This window comes from Tachypleus tridentatus, chromosome 3 (assembly GCF_004210375.1).
Source record: "Tachypleus tridentatus isolate NWPU-2018 chromosome 3, ASM421037v1, whole genome shotgun sequence".
NCBI lineage: Eukaryota > Metazoa > Arthropoda > Merostomata > Xiphosura > Limulidae > Tachypleus > Tachypleus tridentatus.
In genome coordinates this window covers 96,373,683-96,389,141 of record NC_134827.1, presented here as the reverse complement: position 1 = coordinate 96,389,141, position 15,459 = coordinate 96,373,683, and the positions used below count along the sequence as shown (strand labels likewise).

At 37.4% G+C, this 15,459-nt stretch overlaps 1 protein-coding gene across 6 annotated transcripts in view; it reads left to right on the top strand.

Annotated features, from left to right (window-relative positions):
* The window catches only part of LOC143247525 (uncharacterized), a 118,560-nt gene that overhangs the window by 55,816 nt on the left and 47,285 nt on the right, over nt 1-15,459 (top strand). Inside the window, exon 1 of one of the 6 annotated variants that reach the window (XM_076495785.1) lies at nt 682-1,176. The exons of the other annotated variants lie outside the window; for them this stretch is intronic. The gene's annotated coding sequence lies outside the window, so the exon portion shown is untranslated. Of the gene's footprint in view, nt 1-681; nt 1,177-15,459 lie in introns of those variants that run through there. 6 annotated transcript variants of the gene reach the window in all.

The window sequence follows — 15,459 nt, the reverse complement described above, 5'->3', positions numbered from 1 at the left end:
TCGAAGCTGCAACCCGCACAATGCGAGTCGAGCGACCTAACTACCAAACCACGCTAGGCAAAGCGTATCAATCTTCCAATAAATATATTTATTGTTTGTTCGTGTGTATCTTAGCTCAAAGCTACAAAGTGGGCTATCTGTGCTTTACCCACCATGGGTTTCTAGCGTTGTAAATCTGCAGACATAACGCTTTGTCACGAGGGGGTCTAATATATTTAAATCGATATAATATAAAATGAAGAAAAAGGTTTGATATTTAAACGTACGAGTGCAAATCACACGAAGTTATAAGCAGTCACGAAGAAGCCCGAATTTAGCAGAAAAAAGAACACCACACCAACATCTTTGAAAAGCATTACTAAATTTAAACGCAATATATAAATACGATTAAATAAGCACTTCATCATTTGCTTAAGTAAACTTACGTGTTACTAGAGTATTTCCTAAACGATATTACACGTAACAATTAAGCTTTATACGTCACTGGCCGTGCTCGATTAAGCATAGTTTCCACGAAAGTTTACTTATGGATTCACTGCCGTTAATTGAATTTCTTAACCTTTCCAAATTTTCCAAAGGCTGTTTAAGCCTTTTATATTTGTAGGTTTCGAATTGTCAGTTCTTCGCGAGGTATTCTGTATATCCAGTAATTCTTTAAAACAAGTATATATAATTTTATAGATCTACAAAAGCAAACTGTATAATCATGTGTATACAGAGAAAAAAGAAAAAAAAACGAAATAAAACCCGTACAGTAGAAGAGATACTTGTGACGTAGGCCTTTGTCATTATAAAGAGCCTCACAGGGGTGTACGTCTGTAGGCTAGCAGCCTTTTTACAGATCGTGGGCGATCGTATATTCACCGGACACACAGCGGCAGGTTCAGGAGATCGCGTCGAGAAGACAGAACAACTAGCTGCAGCTTCGAAGGTCTGTAGCCGGCCAACAAATAGCTCAGTACACTGGGAAGAAGGAATCAGACCCGCACCAGTTCGGCGCCAGATGCTACCAGTCTCTTATTGTAAGCTGTAAAAAGATCAGGCACTTTACGCCACCTACTCGGTAGACTGCTTGAATACGAAAACTGTGACTTTTCAATGAATTCCCGTCTTTGTTTTTACATCTTTTATCTTTAAATGCAGGTTATGTGATGCCATGGATACATCAACTACCAGGTAAGCTAGCAACTTCAGCGGCCTTAGCAATAGCTGCACGTGATCATCTACCATGATGACGTTAATGTGCGTCACGTGCTTTTTAAACTGTAAACAGACGATTAATTGACTATAGTTCTTACGAGTACGACTCATAGTTTTTATTTGTAAAATGAACCACATTTCTGATGAACAGCTGTTGGTTAGTGAGCTAGTTCTACGTTATATATAGTTTTAATTATAGCGTTTGCCCATTTTTGAATGATGTTTCTAGAAAACGACTAAAAAAACGAAACTACTGCTGTGTCGAGGGCATTGTCCCGCCTAGTTATTAACTTTTTAAGCTGATTCCAGAAACTTGTTTATCACACCGTATTTTCCACCAGATGGCGGTATAGAAAAATGATGATTGAAATAATGGAATTAAAATTGTATTTGAGGAAATGGAAAAATAATTATTAGCGTCTAATTTGTTTCTAGAATCCCATAGCGGTAAAAAAAATCAGATAATTGAAAATTTAATGAAAATAACACTCTGGAAATTAAATCTACTGACAGAAATGCTGATGCAGATATTAAAACGTTCTGAAACGAAAAGAATACGAACAAACTTAGAAACTTTTACCCACAACTTCAAAAGGTTGCATTACACTTTGTTTAGATAAATAACTCGACGTGATTCTTACTTAAAACAAACTTGTGGATAATATTCCTTCAATCAAATACTTTTATTAACTGTTATAATTCGTGTTGCCACGGGTCGTTTTTTTCTTAAATTTATATAAAGTAGCTCTAAGACGAAAATGCAATTTACACAAATTGTCATAGGTAATTTACGAAATAATTGTGTTTCTACAATGTTCATTAATCTAGCGAAATATTTGTTTATCTTTGTAAGTAAAAGCTCCAAGTTTTAACCTGGAAATATAACAGTTAGTTTACACGTCACAACCCGGCCTCACTAGATTTAAGAATGTGTGTGTGTGTTTTCTTATAGCAAAGCCACATCAGGCTATCTGCTGAGCCCACCGAGGGGAATCGAGCCCCTGATTTTAGCGTTGTAAATCCGGAGACTTACCGCTGTACTAGCGGGGGCGTTAGATTTAAGAATAGCGTGGTATTCCAAGGTACGAAATAAATGGCCCGGCATGGCCAGGTGGTTGAGATGCTCAAATCGTAATCTGAGGGTCGCAGGCTTTAATCTCCGTTGCACCAAATATGCCCGCCCTTTCAGCTGTGGGGACGTTATAATGTGACGGTCAATCCCACTATTCGTTGGTAAAAGAGTAACCCGAGAGTTGGCGGTAGGTGGTGATGACTAGCTGCCTTCTTACATTGCTAAATTACAGACGGTTAGTGCATATAGCCCTCGTGTAGCTTTGCGCGAAATTCAAAAAGAAAACAATAAATAGGGAACTTAGTTACTTACCTGCAAGTAACTGTAACAACGAGGGGTTTGTGAATCTGATATGTGGAAGGGCACGTGTACTTATTTCTTACGAGTGGAAGGTTTATTTGTTATTTAACGGTAAAGCTACACAATGGGCGAAACTTGTTCTGCTCACCAAGAGTATTGAAACTTGGTTTTTAGAAGTCTCAGTTTTCAGATTTACTGCTGAGCCACTGGGGATGCACACGGGGGCTGGAGAAGAGAGACACGATTATGGTGTAAAAATGTACAGAAACAATTTTGTTGGCAGACAGATGGATGTTTAATACTGCGGATGATCATCCATAGGAAGGATGTTACTGTTGTTGTAGCAGCTTGTAGTTGTTGGTACTGAACAGAAAAGTAAAGCAAATAAGTTGAATTAGAAGTTATTAATTATGATAGAAAATCAAGATATACTCGGTTGGTAGCTGAAACAACTGATCATGTCCTCGAGTTGAAACAGGGACTGGCCAAGAGTCCTCTCGCAGTGCATGCTATTTCTATAACTGACCAATCACAAAAACGGATTGCTAGAATTTGAAAGTATTCGAAATTTTAAAATTGTTTTACAGCTGGTTCGTGCTGGATATGTTAAAACTATTCTGTGAAACACTAGATAATGCCCCCCAGTGGCTCGGCGGTATGTCTGCGGACTTACAACTCTAAAACCGGGTTTCGATACCCGTAATGGGCAGAGCACAGATAGCCCATTGAGCAGCTTTGTGCTTAATTCAAAACAACAGCAACAACACCAGATAATATGTAATCGACTCGTATTAACACATAACCCAGTCCGAGCTCATCAGGTTCGAAACACGAGCCATAGAATAACTCAAACATCAGATTAAGTGTATTACACAGGAGACAAAGGTTTGTGTTATCAGCATACCAAAACCATTAGAGTCTCTACTCAACATTGTTAGGTCAGACTAATATAATCGTATTCAAACATTAATTCAACCGTATCAGCTTAAAACAATGGCAGAGCAGTTTCCTGTATAGTTTCTGTAAGAAGTGTACATATATATATATATATATATATATATATATATACACTGTTTATCTACAGAATGAAATATCAATCATCACAACCTTTTACGTTTAGATATATTTGTTTTTGATATCCTTATGACGTCACAAATTTTAATTCAGCCTGTATTATGAAGTGAGATACAAAGAAAGCAAAGTCATCTAAAAAATACAATGTTTTTACTGCCCAACTGACCAACTCAGATTGGTCAATTCATTGTAATTTGTTTTTACCGTGTGAAGCTTGGTTAACCTTATTAACACTGCATTTTGTGATATTTGTTACTTTATGACAAAACAAAAACGAATTTTAGTTCCATTTTTTTTTCGTGGTAGACATGCTTCTATACTTCCGTAAAAATCATCAAGGTATTGTGATATAGATTGAGTGCACAAATATCCCCAAACATGCTCGTCCTTTTAGCCGTGGGGCCGTTAAACGAATTGTTTAACAGTTATCATGTTTTAGACTTTGTGTTCGCACTTTAAAAAACACCCCATTTTGAAATAATTTTTTATCGTGTTAATAAATTGTACCCATTTACCGTTTTGGGGAAGTACAAAAATGTTAACAGAATTCAGCTTAAAGTGCCTTTGAACATTTTTCAATCAGAGTAATATCTTTTATTTAAACCACTGTCCATGCTACAACCAAATAGCCCAAATGTTGAAAGAAATACTTTTTATATATCCTTACAAACTCTTTGAAAAAAGCTCTATCCGTTTGTAACAAAAAGAAAACAAATTTAGCACAGCTGTACGTTTATTTCTTACAGCAATATCGTTTTTCAAAACTTTAGTACGTATTAGCAGTGTATTTTGATATAACACTTCACTATAAGCACTTTAACTGATTCATAATTAGAATTTTCAGATATTTTTTATCATACTCGGTTAAAAAGCCTCTGCGTTATTTGATAAAAGTATTTTTCGTTTATTTATGAAAACTATCCGTTTATCAGGTTTTTAGAACAAAGTTACAAGAAAGGCTATCTGTGACCTGTACAACGCGGATATTGAAACCCAGTTTCTTGCAGTGTTAAGTCCACTGACTTATGAAAGCTGCTTGAAGCTTTTATTATTTCCTCAGACTTCGCTTAACTTGTTAGCGTACTGTGTCTCGCTGTCGAAAATAATAACACATTGAGGCTAGTTGACAAAAATAAACGAGAGCTGGTGGTGGCGCTGCCAACTAGCTGCCTTCCCTCTCGCCTGTCAGCTCAAAATTAGGGCCAGCTGCTCTTTATGTAGCTCAGCGCGAAAACCGAAAGCTAAACTATAATTTTAATAATTCGCTGGCTTTACTTTTAACATACGACGTGTGTTTTGGTAATTTCATTCCTTCTTTCCTTTTCTTACTGTATGTGTGTGTGTGTGTTTCCTTATAGCAAAGCCACATTGGGATATCTGCTGAGTCTACCGAGGGGAATCGAACCCCTGATTCTAACGTTGTAACTCCTAAGACTTACTGATGTACTTTTTTTACTGTAACAAACTACTTAAAGTTTAAAGCAGTGGCTTAAGTATGCTTCTGCAGTTCCATAAATTGCAGGGGGAGCCAAAAGGGGACCTAAGGTTCCGATAAACTTAAGAATTGCAGATCCAGGGAAAGACATAAAATTTAATTTAGTAGAACTAAAGGGATCCCCCGCCGGTATAGCGGTAAGTCTATAGATTTACAATCCTAAAATCAGGGGTTCTATTCCCCTCGGTGGACTCAGCAGATAGCCCGATGTGGCTTTGCTATAAGAAAAAAGACACATACGTAGAATTAAAGGGCGGTCGCATTATTCCGTAGTTGTTTGTTTGAAGTTAAGCATAAAACAACACTACTGGCGAGATATCTATGCTCTGCTCACCACGGGTATCGAAACCCGGATTCCAGCTTTGCAAGTCCGCAGACATACGGCTGTACCATTATGGGGACTATTTCGTTAACTGAAAAATTTCCGTTAGCCAGCCAGGATTCAGCATGGCCAGGTGGTTAAGGCGCTCGACTCGTAATTCGAGGGTCGCGAGTTCGAATCCCCGTCACACCAAACATGCTCGCCCTTTCAGCCGTAGGGGCGTTATAATGTTATGGTCAATCCCACTATTCTTCGGTAAAGGAATAGCCCAAGAGTTGGCAGTGGGTGGTGATGACTAGCTGCCTTCCATCTAGTCTTACACTGCAAAAGTAGGGATGGCTAGCGCAGATGGCCCTCGAGTAGCTTTGCGCGAAATGAATAAAAAACAAAACAGTTAGCCAGAATCGTAATAACGAAATAAATGTTGGGTCTCAATTACGTTTTGTGTGTGAGAAGAGGGGAGGGTCCTTCGTTTTTACGCCACTGGTTTTAAGGGAAGTGTTTATTTACAGTTCAAAGAAAATTATTTGTGGGTATTTGGCTATGTTGAATTTCAGGTACCCTGGAGTGTCAGGTGCACAAAACCTCTTCCTCCATCAAGGACAATTGTGTTCGGGAATTAGTTTCTTTTGAATTTCGCGTAAAGCTACACGAGGGCTATCTGCGCTAGCTGTACCCTAATTTAGCAGTGTAAGAGTAGAGGGAAGGCATCTAGTCATCACCACCCACCGCCAACTCTTGGGCTACTCTTTAACCAACGAATAGTGAGATTGACCGTCACATTATAACGCCCCTACGGCTGAAAGGACGAGCATGTTTGGTGTGAGAGGGATTCGAACCTGCAACCCTCAGATTACGAATCAAGTTCCTTTACCACCTGGCCATGTTTCGGGAATAGTAACTAGTATCATTCCTAATGTGGCAAATGATGGAAAAATCCGATAACCTGAAACCTACTTTTAGAAATTCAAACTTTTCACTTATGTTTCTCCGTAATTCTTACGAAACGCTTACTTTGATCGTTTACGAGTGAATTAGGCGATTGTATTCATTTCATTTCTTATCTTTAATTAAGTAATAATAACCGGAAATGACCAACAAACTTGTTTACATCTCAAGAAAGTTAACTTTCACATCTGTATTTAGCAATTCGATTTTACGAAATACTTGTTGACCACATGGCTAATACGCTACGTCACGCAATGCAATTTAAATGTGACGTCAGTGAAAACTGTGACGTAAATTGAAGGGGTAAAGCACGAGTGGTTTTCCGGGCGCACGAACACAAACACACACACACGCATATATATATGCGTATAATTCATTTGCACAAATACTATTTCCACTTGGAAGAGGTAAGATTTTTTTTTACTCCAGCTCACGTGTTAATTATTGGTTACAGTTAGAATAAAGTGTATTTAGAAATTGAAGTCGATTAAGGAAAATGAAATAACTCGTTGCATGAAATATTCTGTTTTCACTATTTTACTTTTCAGGCTTATAATTAATTATGTACGGAATATGTGGCACAATATTTGTACATCAAAGCCGTATACTTTACTCCAAACAAAAATTACTGCGGAAATAAATTACGCCAGTGGGTTAAAACAAAGTGTAAAAGATAAAGTAAGAGAAGTCATAGAGAACATAAACCAGACTTCATTAGTAATCAGTGAAACTGTAGGCAGACGTTTTGTCAGTGCAAAATTATCCATAACAAAAAGGGTGTCGTGTTTCAAATGAAGTGTTGAAGTAACAGAATTTGTTTTAGTTTCTTTTATACTTACACGAAATGAACGATATTTCCCTATTATTTAAAATAAATTCAGATTTCTGTCATGTTCCAGTATCGTGCTCCTATCTGTTTCTTGTTCCAGTATCGTGTGCCTATCTGTTTCTTGTTCCAGTATCGTGCTCCTATCTGTTTCTTGTTCCAGTATCGTGCTCCTATCTGTTTCTTGTTCCAGTATCGTTCTCCTATCTGTTTCTTGTTCCAGTATCGTGCTTCTATCTGTTTCTTGATCGTGTTATGACTATTCGTGGACCTAACTATGGACTTTTCTCTTTCCTGATTTCTACTGTTCTCGGTTACCACTAATGTACACGACTTCAGTTTTCTATTTGATCGTACGTCTAGCTATTCGTGGATATGACTTCAGGTTGTGTTTCTTCTGGCTAGTATTGCTGATTGTTCCTGGATATTACTAGTGTTTTTAGCTGGCATCTGATGGTTTTTTTTCCCCTCTCTGTATACGACTACCGATTTCAACTTGTTTCAATTCTAAATTATCCCTTTGATTACTACTCCTGAATACTGCTATCAAATACATATTCTGTGTTCTATTGGTGATTTCTCCTAGGTTATACTATAGCTACTGTAGTGTATTCTCAGGTGCACTGATAAACTTGGAAGTAATAGTTGAAAATTTAATGTTAAGATCGTCAAGAGAACTTTTATGCAAAATTGAAAATAAATGTCTTGCTTGACTGAATCAAAATTTGATAATGGAACCAAATACTCTTTTTTTTTCATTAATTCAAGACAAACAAGTTCAAATTAGCGGGTCGTGTTCACAGCTCGACAGGAATAACCTCTCTCTGTTACTGGAGATATGGATTCTAGAGGAAAATCGCTTAGATTTTTATGAAGTCTCCATAACATCTGTAAAAGCAGTAGGGTAATTTTTCTCGGAATGCTATACTAGTTTCAATCATTTCACAAGTTAAAATTGGGGGTATATATCCTCGAGGCATCGAGGTGAAATCACTATTTAAATACTTTGAATCTACATATTATATTCAATTATTTATTCCTACGAGATAGTACATGTGACACCAAAAGGATAATAACCAGAACAGTAAGTAACCAGGAGAAAACCACTTTAAGCCAGTTCTGTTAGTCGGTTTCATATTGGCCCCCCGCTAGTACAGCGGTATGTCTCCGGATTTACAACGCTAAAATCAAGGTTTCGATTCCCCTCGGTGGGCTGAGCAGATAGCCCTTTGTGGCTTTGCTATAAGAAAAACACGTAAACACACGGTTTCATATTGTAAACAAACAACAGACGATATGGAAGTTTTGTGAAAATTTTTGAAAAGCCTTATGGAACAGGGTATGTTACCCTGTGTGATAAAAACCACCTCTTGATTATAAGTTTGACATAGTTTATTTTTACCCAGAATAACACAAACTAATATATGTGTTTCTTCCTTTGTTTCGAATTTCGCGCAAAGCTATATGAGAGTTACCTGCATTGGCCGTCCTTAATTTAGCAAAGTAAGACTAGACGGAAGGCAGCTAGCCATCACCATCAACTGCCAACCTTTGGACAACTCTTTTACCAATGAATAGTGGGATTGACCGTAACATTATAACGTCCACACGGCTGAAAGGGCGAGCATGTTTGGTTTAATGGGGACGAAAATATAAAGTAATAATATCCTCTAAGAATTGTTTTATTACGCTTAAAATATGCTAATCCGAAAAGGTCCGAAGGAATTTATCAACGACAGAAGGAAAAAGCAGTAAATCCACATTCCTTTTGGTACAACAGCACTAGTTCCTCATCCTCCATTTTGTATTTTTAAAACCTACGTATATATATGTGTGTGTGTGTGTGTGCACATCCTTTTTTTTAACAAATTAACTACATAAATTCTTTGTTTGTTTTTAAGACTCAGATACAAAGAGAAATTAAACACCAATGTAAATTACTCTGGTAATAACTAAGGTAACTGGAAAACAGGAAGTAAAATTACTTCGCCACATACCGATCATTAAGTTGTTTGTTTGTTGAATTTCCTGAAATGCTACTTGTGTACTATCTGCATTACTTATTTCGAGTAATAAACTAGAAAGAAGGCGACTAGTTAACACCGCCCTCTGCCAGCTCTTGTGGAACTCTTTATCAAAGATGGCCATATTATAACACCTTCACAATTGAAAGAGTAAGCATGTCTGGTTAGGGGATTCTATTCCACGATCTTCAAATCGCGAGTCGAGCACCTTAGCAACCAAGCCATTCCAAGCCTCACTAAAGGTAATCCTTTATGTTTTTTAGGTCACTGACGAACAAAAGTCAGAACATAAGTATCACTGTCCTTATTATGTAAAAGGACCATGTGTGACTTCTTCACTGGTTTCATATCCTCTGGCTTTTCAAGTTTCTAGTGGGGTGACTCAACACCATTTGGTCCTGTAAAAAGTGACTTTTCAAATGCTTTAGTATGACTAAACTTTGTGCCATTTACTGACGAAGTACAACAAAGAGTGGCATGTTTCTTTCTCCCTTCACTCTAGCAAGCTCCACAAACGTCATGAGTTATGGGGCTAGCTACATTGGTTGTGCAACTTGCATACTTTGTCCCAGTACCATCGTAGTATTCATGAAAGACACCATCACGACAAGAGATGTAGCTGGTGCTCGTGGTGGTTCTTTAGGTTTCAGGAAGAAGTTTCGACAGCCCCAGTGAAAACCTACATGTTGTGGGGGTCAACTGGCAAAAGAAACCATCGTCAATTACCTCTTCTTTGGGCACAGTTAAGGTTAGGATCACCTTCAGAGTTTTGAAAACAGAGAGAAAACTCCTCCTCAAATTCAAGTTAAATGTAATCTTGAGGTGATATGGTGATTCCAACATTTTATACAATTCTATAAAAAATTGGCTGTTGAAATTATTTCTTTGGTCTGTTTGCATTTCTTCAGGATCACCAAACTGTGCTGTCCATTTGTTAGCAACGTTTTTTGACATAATCGATAATGACCAGCTATGTTCAAGACTATTTTCTGTAATGGGGGGTCTAAAACTATTTGACGAATTTTACCCTGTCTTTGCTTGTTTTTCCTCTCAACAGCACACATATAGAATACAATGTTTACGCCATTACTTAACAGCTTGATGAAAATGCTGCAAGAAGAAACAGTTTTGCGTATTAGTACGACTGCGTTAAACACTCTGCTGGACTGAATTCCATGCATTATACAAAGTCTGAAGTATTTGTTGCCCGAAGTATATGAGAATCACTATTTACACCACAGATATAAAAGTACGACTCGACCATTCATAGCAATGGCAAAGGACACCTTGCACTCATAACTGTTCATACAATGTCCATAAATTACTTGCATTGCTCTATCTATCTTCCAACATATCAAGTCGTGTCTTCCTAGATTTGGATCCTTCAGATGTTCTATCCAAAGCTTCTGAAACATCAATTGAGGATTTCATTCCCTAGCAAAACCACTACATATTGTCCAATTTTTCATCACTTCTGTAACAATGGTTTACACAATCATGCAGTGCCCAGGATTTGCACATTCAATGAATGAACAAGCTCTCATACATGATACCACTATCTCTCTTCAGTTATATGTTGCTGGTGTGCATGATAACGCACAACAAATTCATGTTCTCAACAAGTGTATGTTGCAGTTATTCTTCATGGATTTTTAAAGTTCTTAAACTCTTTCATTGATGGACTGTCCATTACAGCAGTGAACTTCCTGCCATACAAATAGTAGTGGCTTGAAAATAACCACAACTGCAAGAAGATTTCTTCTTTGTCATGTAGCAGCCATCAGCAAACACACTTGTGCATCATACTCTATTCTGTAATAGAGACTATACTGCTTAAATTCAACCAGCAATGGTATAAGCACACGAATGGATTGTCTGACTTTGGACACACTAATTCCACAATATTGACTAAAATATACTTAAGTGACTGAAATGCATAATCACAATGCCATTCAGTATCAGATATTAGTGCAGCCATCTTGGAAAAACCGGCCATAAAATGTCAATAATGTGGCACGAAACCTACGAAAATTCTTGTTTTGTTGTGGAGGCGTTCTGTAACCATAATATTCATAGAGTCAATAAACACAACTTCTTTTGCCACAATATGATCAAGGAATTCCACCTATGTAAACAAAAAAGCACATTTTTCTCTGGTTTTAACTTCAAGCAGTCTTTCTTCATTAACTGAAAACTATGCTCAAATTTTCAACATCGGATTGAAACGTGATTAAATACTAAGATGTCGTCGATACAAATCAGACATCTCTTCCATTGTAGCCAGCTCATTGTAAGCTTCTACTTCTCGAAAGTTGCTGGTGTATTACACATCCGACATGACTTGACATGTTGTTAATCAAAGCCATCTTCAGTGCTAAAATAATATTAAGTCTGTTTTCATTATCCAGTTAAATGTGACAAAATTTGCAAGGTATAAAATGTTGAAATAGTGGGTACCTTCTAATATATCGAGACACTTATCTGTTCACAGTGATGAAAAGACATAAACGTGTGTCACTGCATTCATCTGCCTAAAATCAACACACACACAAACTATGGTACCATTCGTCTTACGGGAGATGACCAAACAAAGTTCATTCAGAATTCCTAATCTTGCTATTTTGAAATAGGAATTTGGACAAAATATGATAATAAACATAGATGACTTTTTATTGAATGCAAGAAAAACAAATATAAATGAGCTTGACTTCAGCCACAATGATAGACAACATTTCTCTCATGTGCTGTAGAGAGATTTCTTTTAGTCGATAATCATAAAGATTCGTGTGAAACATTTTTCAAATCGGTGACAACTGAGAAAGTCAACCACTATATCGGGGATGGATACAGGGGGGATGCATCCACCCACTGGCCATATCAAAATTGTGTAGGTGAATGGGAAATCAGAAATATAAAATACTGATCATCTCAATTAGAATATTTTTATTACGTAGACCACCGAGTGGGATTTCCCCAGGAACAAGGAGCTACTGTCTCACCATTACTAAATTGACCTCAGACCTAGTGACTTTATAGTATTGGCCAGATCAACCCACTAGAACGTCACTTACTTCCTCCCAGAAACGTTTTGGAATAAATGAGAGTACATGGTCATATGTACTATAGTGTTAAAGAGTTTATGTTAACATGTTGTGTACGTGATTCGACATACTGCTGTACGCCTAAGTGCTGTATGTTTATTTGTAACATGTTATTTAGGAATATATGAAGTTCATTGTCACATTCACTATGTTGTGTGATTCAATGTAGTGCTGTACGATTACTTGTAACTTTATTTTAGAATAAAACCAATAAATGAGAGTTCATAGTCATATATGTTTATTTTCTTTGTTTCTAAATTAATTCCATGAAATTTACGTTGCAGCAACAAGGAAAAGTTTACTTGTGGTCGGGTTTAAGTCACTGTTACTTAGTCAACCATACCCCCCCTTCAAAAAAAAAATCCTGTATCCACCTCTGCACTATATACAAACTATTAGGGTCATTTTTTCCAGAGTACATGCGCTATCAGTATCAATGCTGGTCATTTCGCAGATGGAAATAAGGAAAATATATTTATTTTCGAAGCCACACTTGTTTTACAAATGGTCATGATTGTTGTCCAAAATCTATACAGTTCAATTATGCATCTCGAAGCAATCTTTCCCACGAGAAAATTAATGTAACACAAATGGAAGGGAATAACTTAGAACAATAGGTAACTAGGGATCAAGCACTTTGTATGTGTGTTTTCTTACAGCAAAGCCACATCGGACTATTTGCTGAGTTCACCAAGGGGAATCGAACCCCTAATTTTAGCGTTCTAACCCCGTATAATTACCGCTGTACCAGCGGGAGACCCAAAGCACTTTACTCAGTCGTACTGGATAAATCTCTATTATTGTAGCCATACTCATGTTTCATGACCATATGCAAGAAAAATGTTGAACGAACATTTTTGACGAATACACCCTTGTGCAAATTAATTGAAACAAGACGGAAAATTACGATTTTTTTCAATTTTCTGTGTTTTATTTCTGAGAATCCAAAATTTACTCACATATTAATACATGATATGACCGCCTTTATTTTTCAGAAGATCATTAATCCGCTTTGGCATTGAGTCCACGAGTTGACTGCAATATTTACTAATTTTTGGATCGCGGTACCACACCTCAATTATGGCCTCAGTTAGCTTATCTTTTATAGTACAGTCTTTTCCCCGACGTCTTTCTTTACAAATCGCTCAAAGATTTTCAATAGGATTTAAGTTCGGAGAGTTTCCAGACCAGTCCAGCACCTTGATTCGCGATGTAGTCATAAATTTCTTCACAAGTTTCAATGTGTGGCACTGAGCCAGATCTTGCTGAAAAATGCCAGATCCATCTGGAAATCTCTTTCAATTCTGGAACGACTCTTCTCTACAAAACTTCGATGTACTGTGGTCCTCGCATCATACCTTCTACGATACGTAAGCCTCCGACGCCATAGTAGCTGAAAAATCCCCAAAACATCTTCTTCAAGGGATGTTTTACGAACTGATTGATGTGAGATTCTCGAAGTTCTCACCTGGAGATCTGCGAACATGTAAACTTCTTTGACCCTGTACGAAGAAATGAGTCTCGTCACTGAATAACACCTTCCTCCATTGTTCTTGCGTCCAGTTCTTGTATTTAAGACCCCGTTGATACCATTTTTTCTTCATTGAGTTGATAAGAAGTTGTTTTTTGACTGGTCTCCTTGCCCTTCTAACACAATTCCGAATGACGTAATATTCCTCAAAATTTCGTCATATATCCCAAAAATAGACCGACCGTAATGCAAAATACAGCTAATGACGCCGTCTGTGTGAAAAAAATGACTATTAAAGGAAATCAGCGGGTCCAGCGAGCCTACATCGGCCGCCATACTGAAAATATTGTAAGATGACCATTTGTTTCAATTAATTTACACAAGGGTGTAGAATATATTCACCCGACCAAACTACATCCCATTTATTGCCAACTAGGCTACAAGTGAGTGTTTTTGGGTTCTACTGCTGATCGTTAGAAAATGTCACGATTATTCCTCGTAACAAACTAGCTTATTCATTGTGTTATTTTTACCGTCTGCTTATTATATATTAGAATTATGGTTCTCTCGAGAGTTCTGTTTATATAATATGACTAATCCACTTAAATGGAGTACGCTGCCAAACCACGTCTTTTAAACCATTTCCAAGTTAATCAGACGTTATGTACGTAAAGTGTGTTGATAATGTAGGCAAGTAATGATTTTTCCCACTTACCAGTGGAAGCAAATACTACCTCACGGTTACAAGGGGTGGTTCGAAGGTAAATATTGTAGCTAGTAATGGACTAGGTGTTTCTGTTAAGTTTATTTGAATTTCCAACGAAATCCTGTGAAATGAGTGTAGTTTATTTCATGTTGTTTTTTTAAGTACATCTAAAAAGGAGCTGTACTATTTCCCGATTCTGCTGAATCTACATCCACCTGACCCTCGTAGTCTGAGGGACGCGGGTTCGCGTCCCAGTCGCGCCAAACATGCTCGCCCTTTCAGCCGTGGGGCGTTATAATGTGACGGTCAATCTCACTATTCGTTGGTAAAAGAGTAGCCCAAGAGTTAGCGGTGGGTGGTGATGACTAGCTGCCTTCCCTCTAGTCTTACACTGCTAAATTAGGGACGGCTAGCATAGATAGCCCTCGACTAGCTATGTGCGAAATTTAAAAAAACAAACAAATCTACATCCCCCATTCTCCCAATATGAAAATATGTAATTTTGAAGAAAAAACGATTACAAATAGGTATAATCTGCGAAAAAGATGCTGGACATTGCTAGGTACATACTCACAGCATCTTCGTTTCTGACAGAGTATTTATTATTATTCCAGTTTTGTTGTTTATACATTTCAGTATATAAATTAACAAACGGATGAACAGATAAAAAACGTTTCCCCATTGTATGTTGTATGTTAAGAGGCTGAATATGCGTCGAAGGTAGAATAGCGTTGAAGGCTATCGACACAGTAACTGCCTGGGCTGTTTAGACATTTTTAGGACAGCCAACAAATTCATTTGTACTCAAGTATCACTAAACAAAGCAACATTAAAACGTTTAGTGTTAAAGTATACATATGTGTATATGTATGTATATTTCCAAATTCAATATCCAAATCGATATCATGGACATCCCCAGG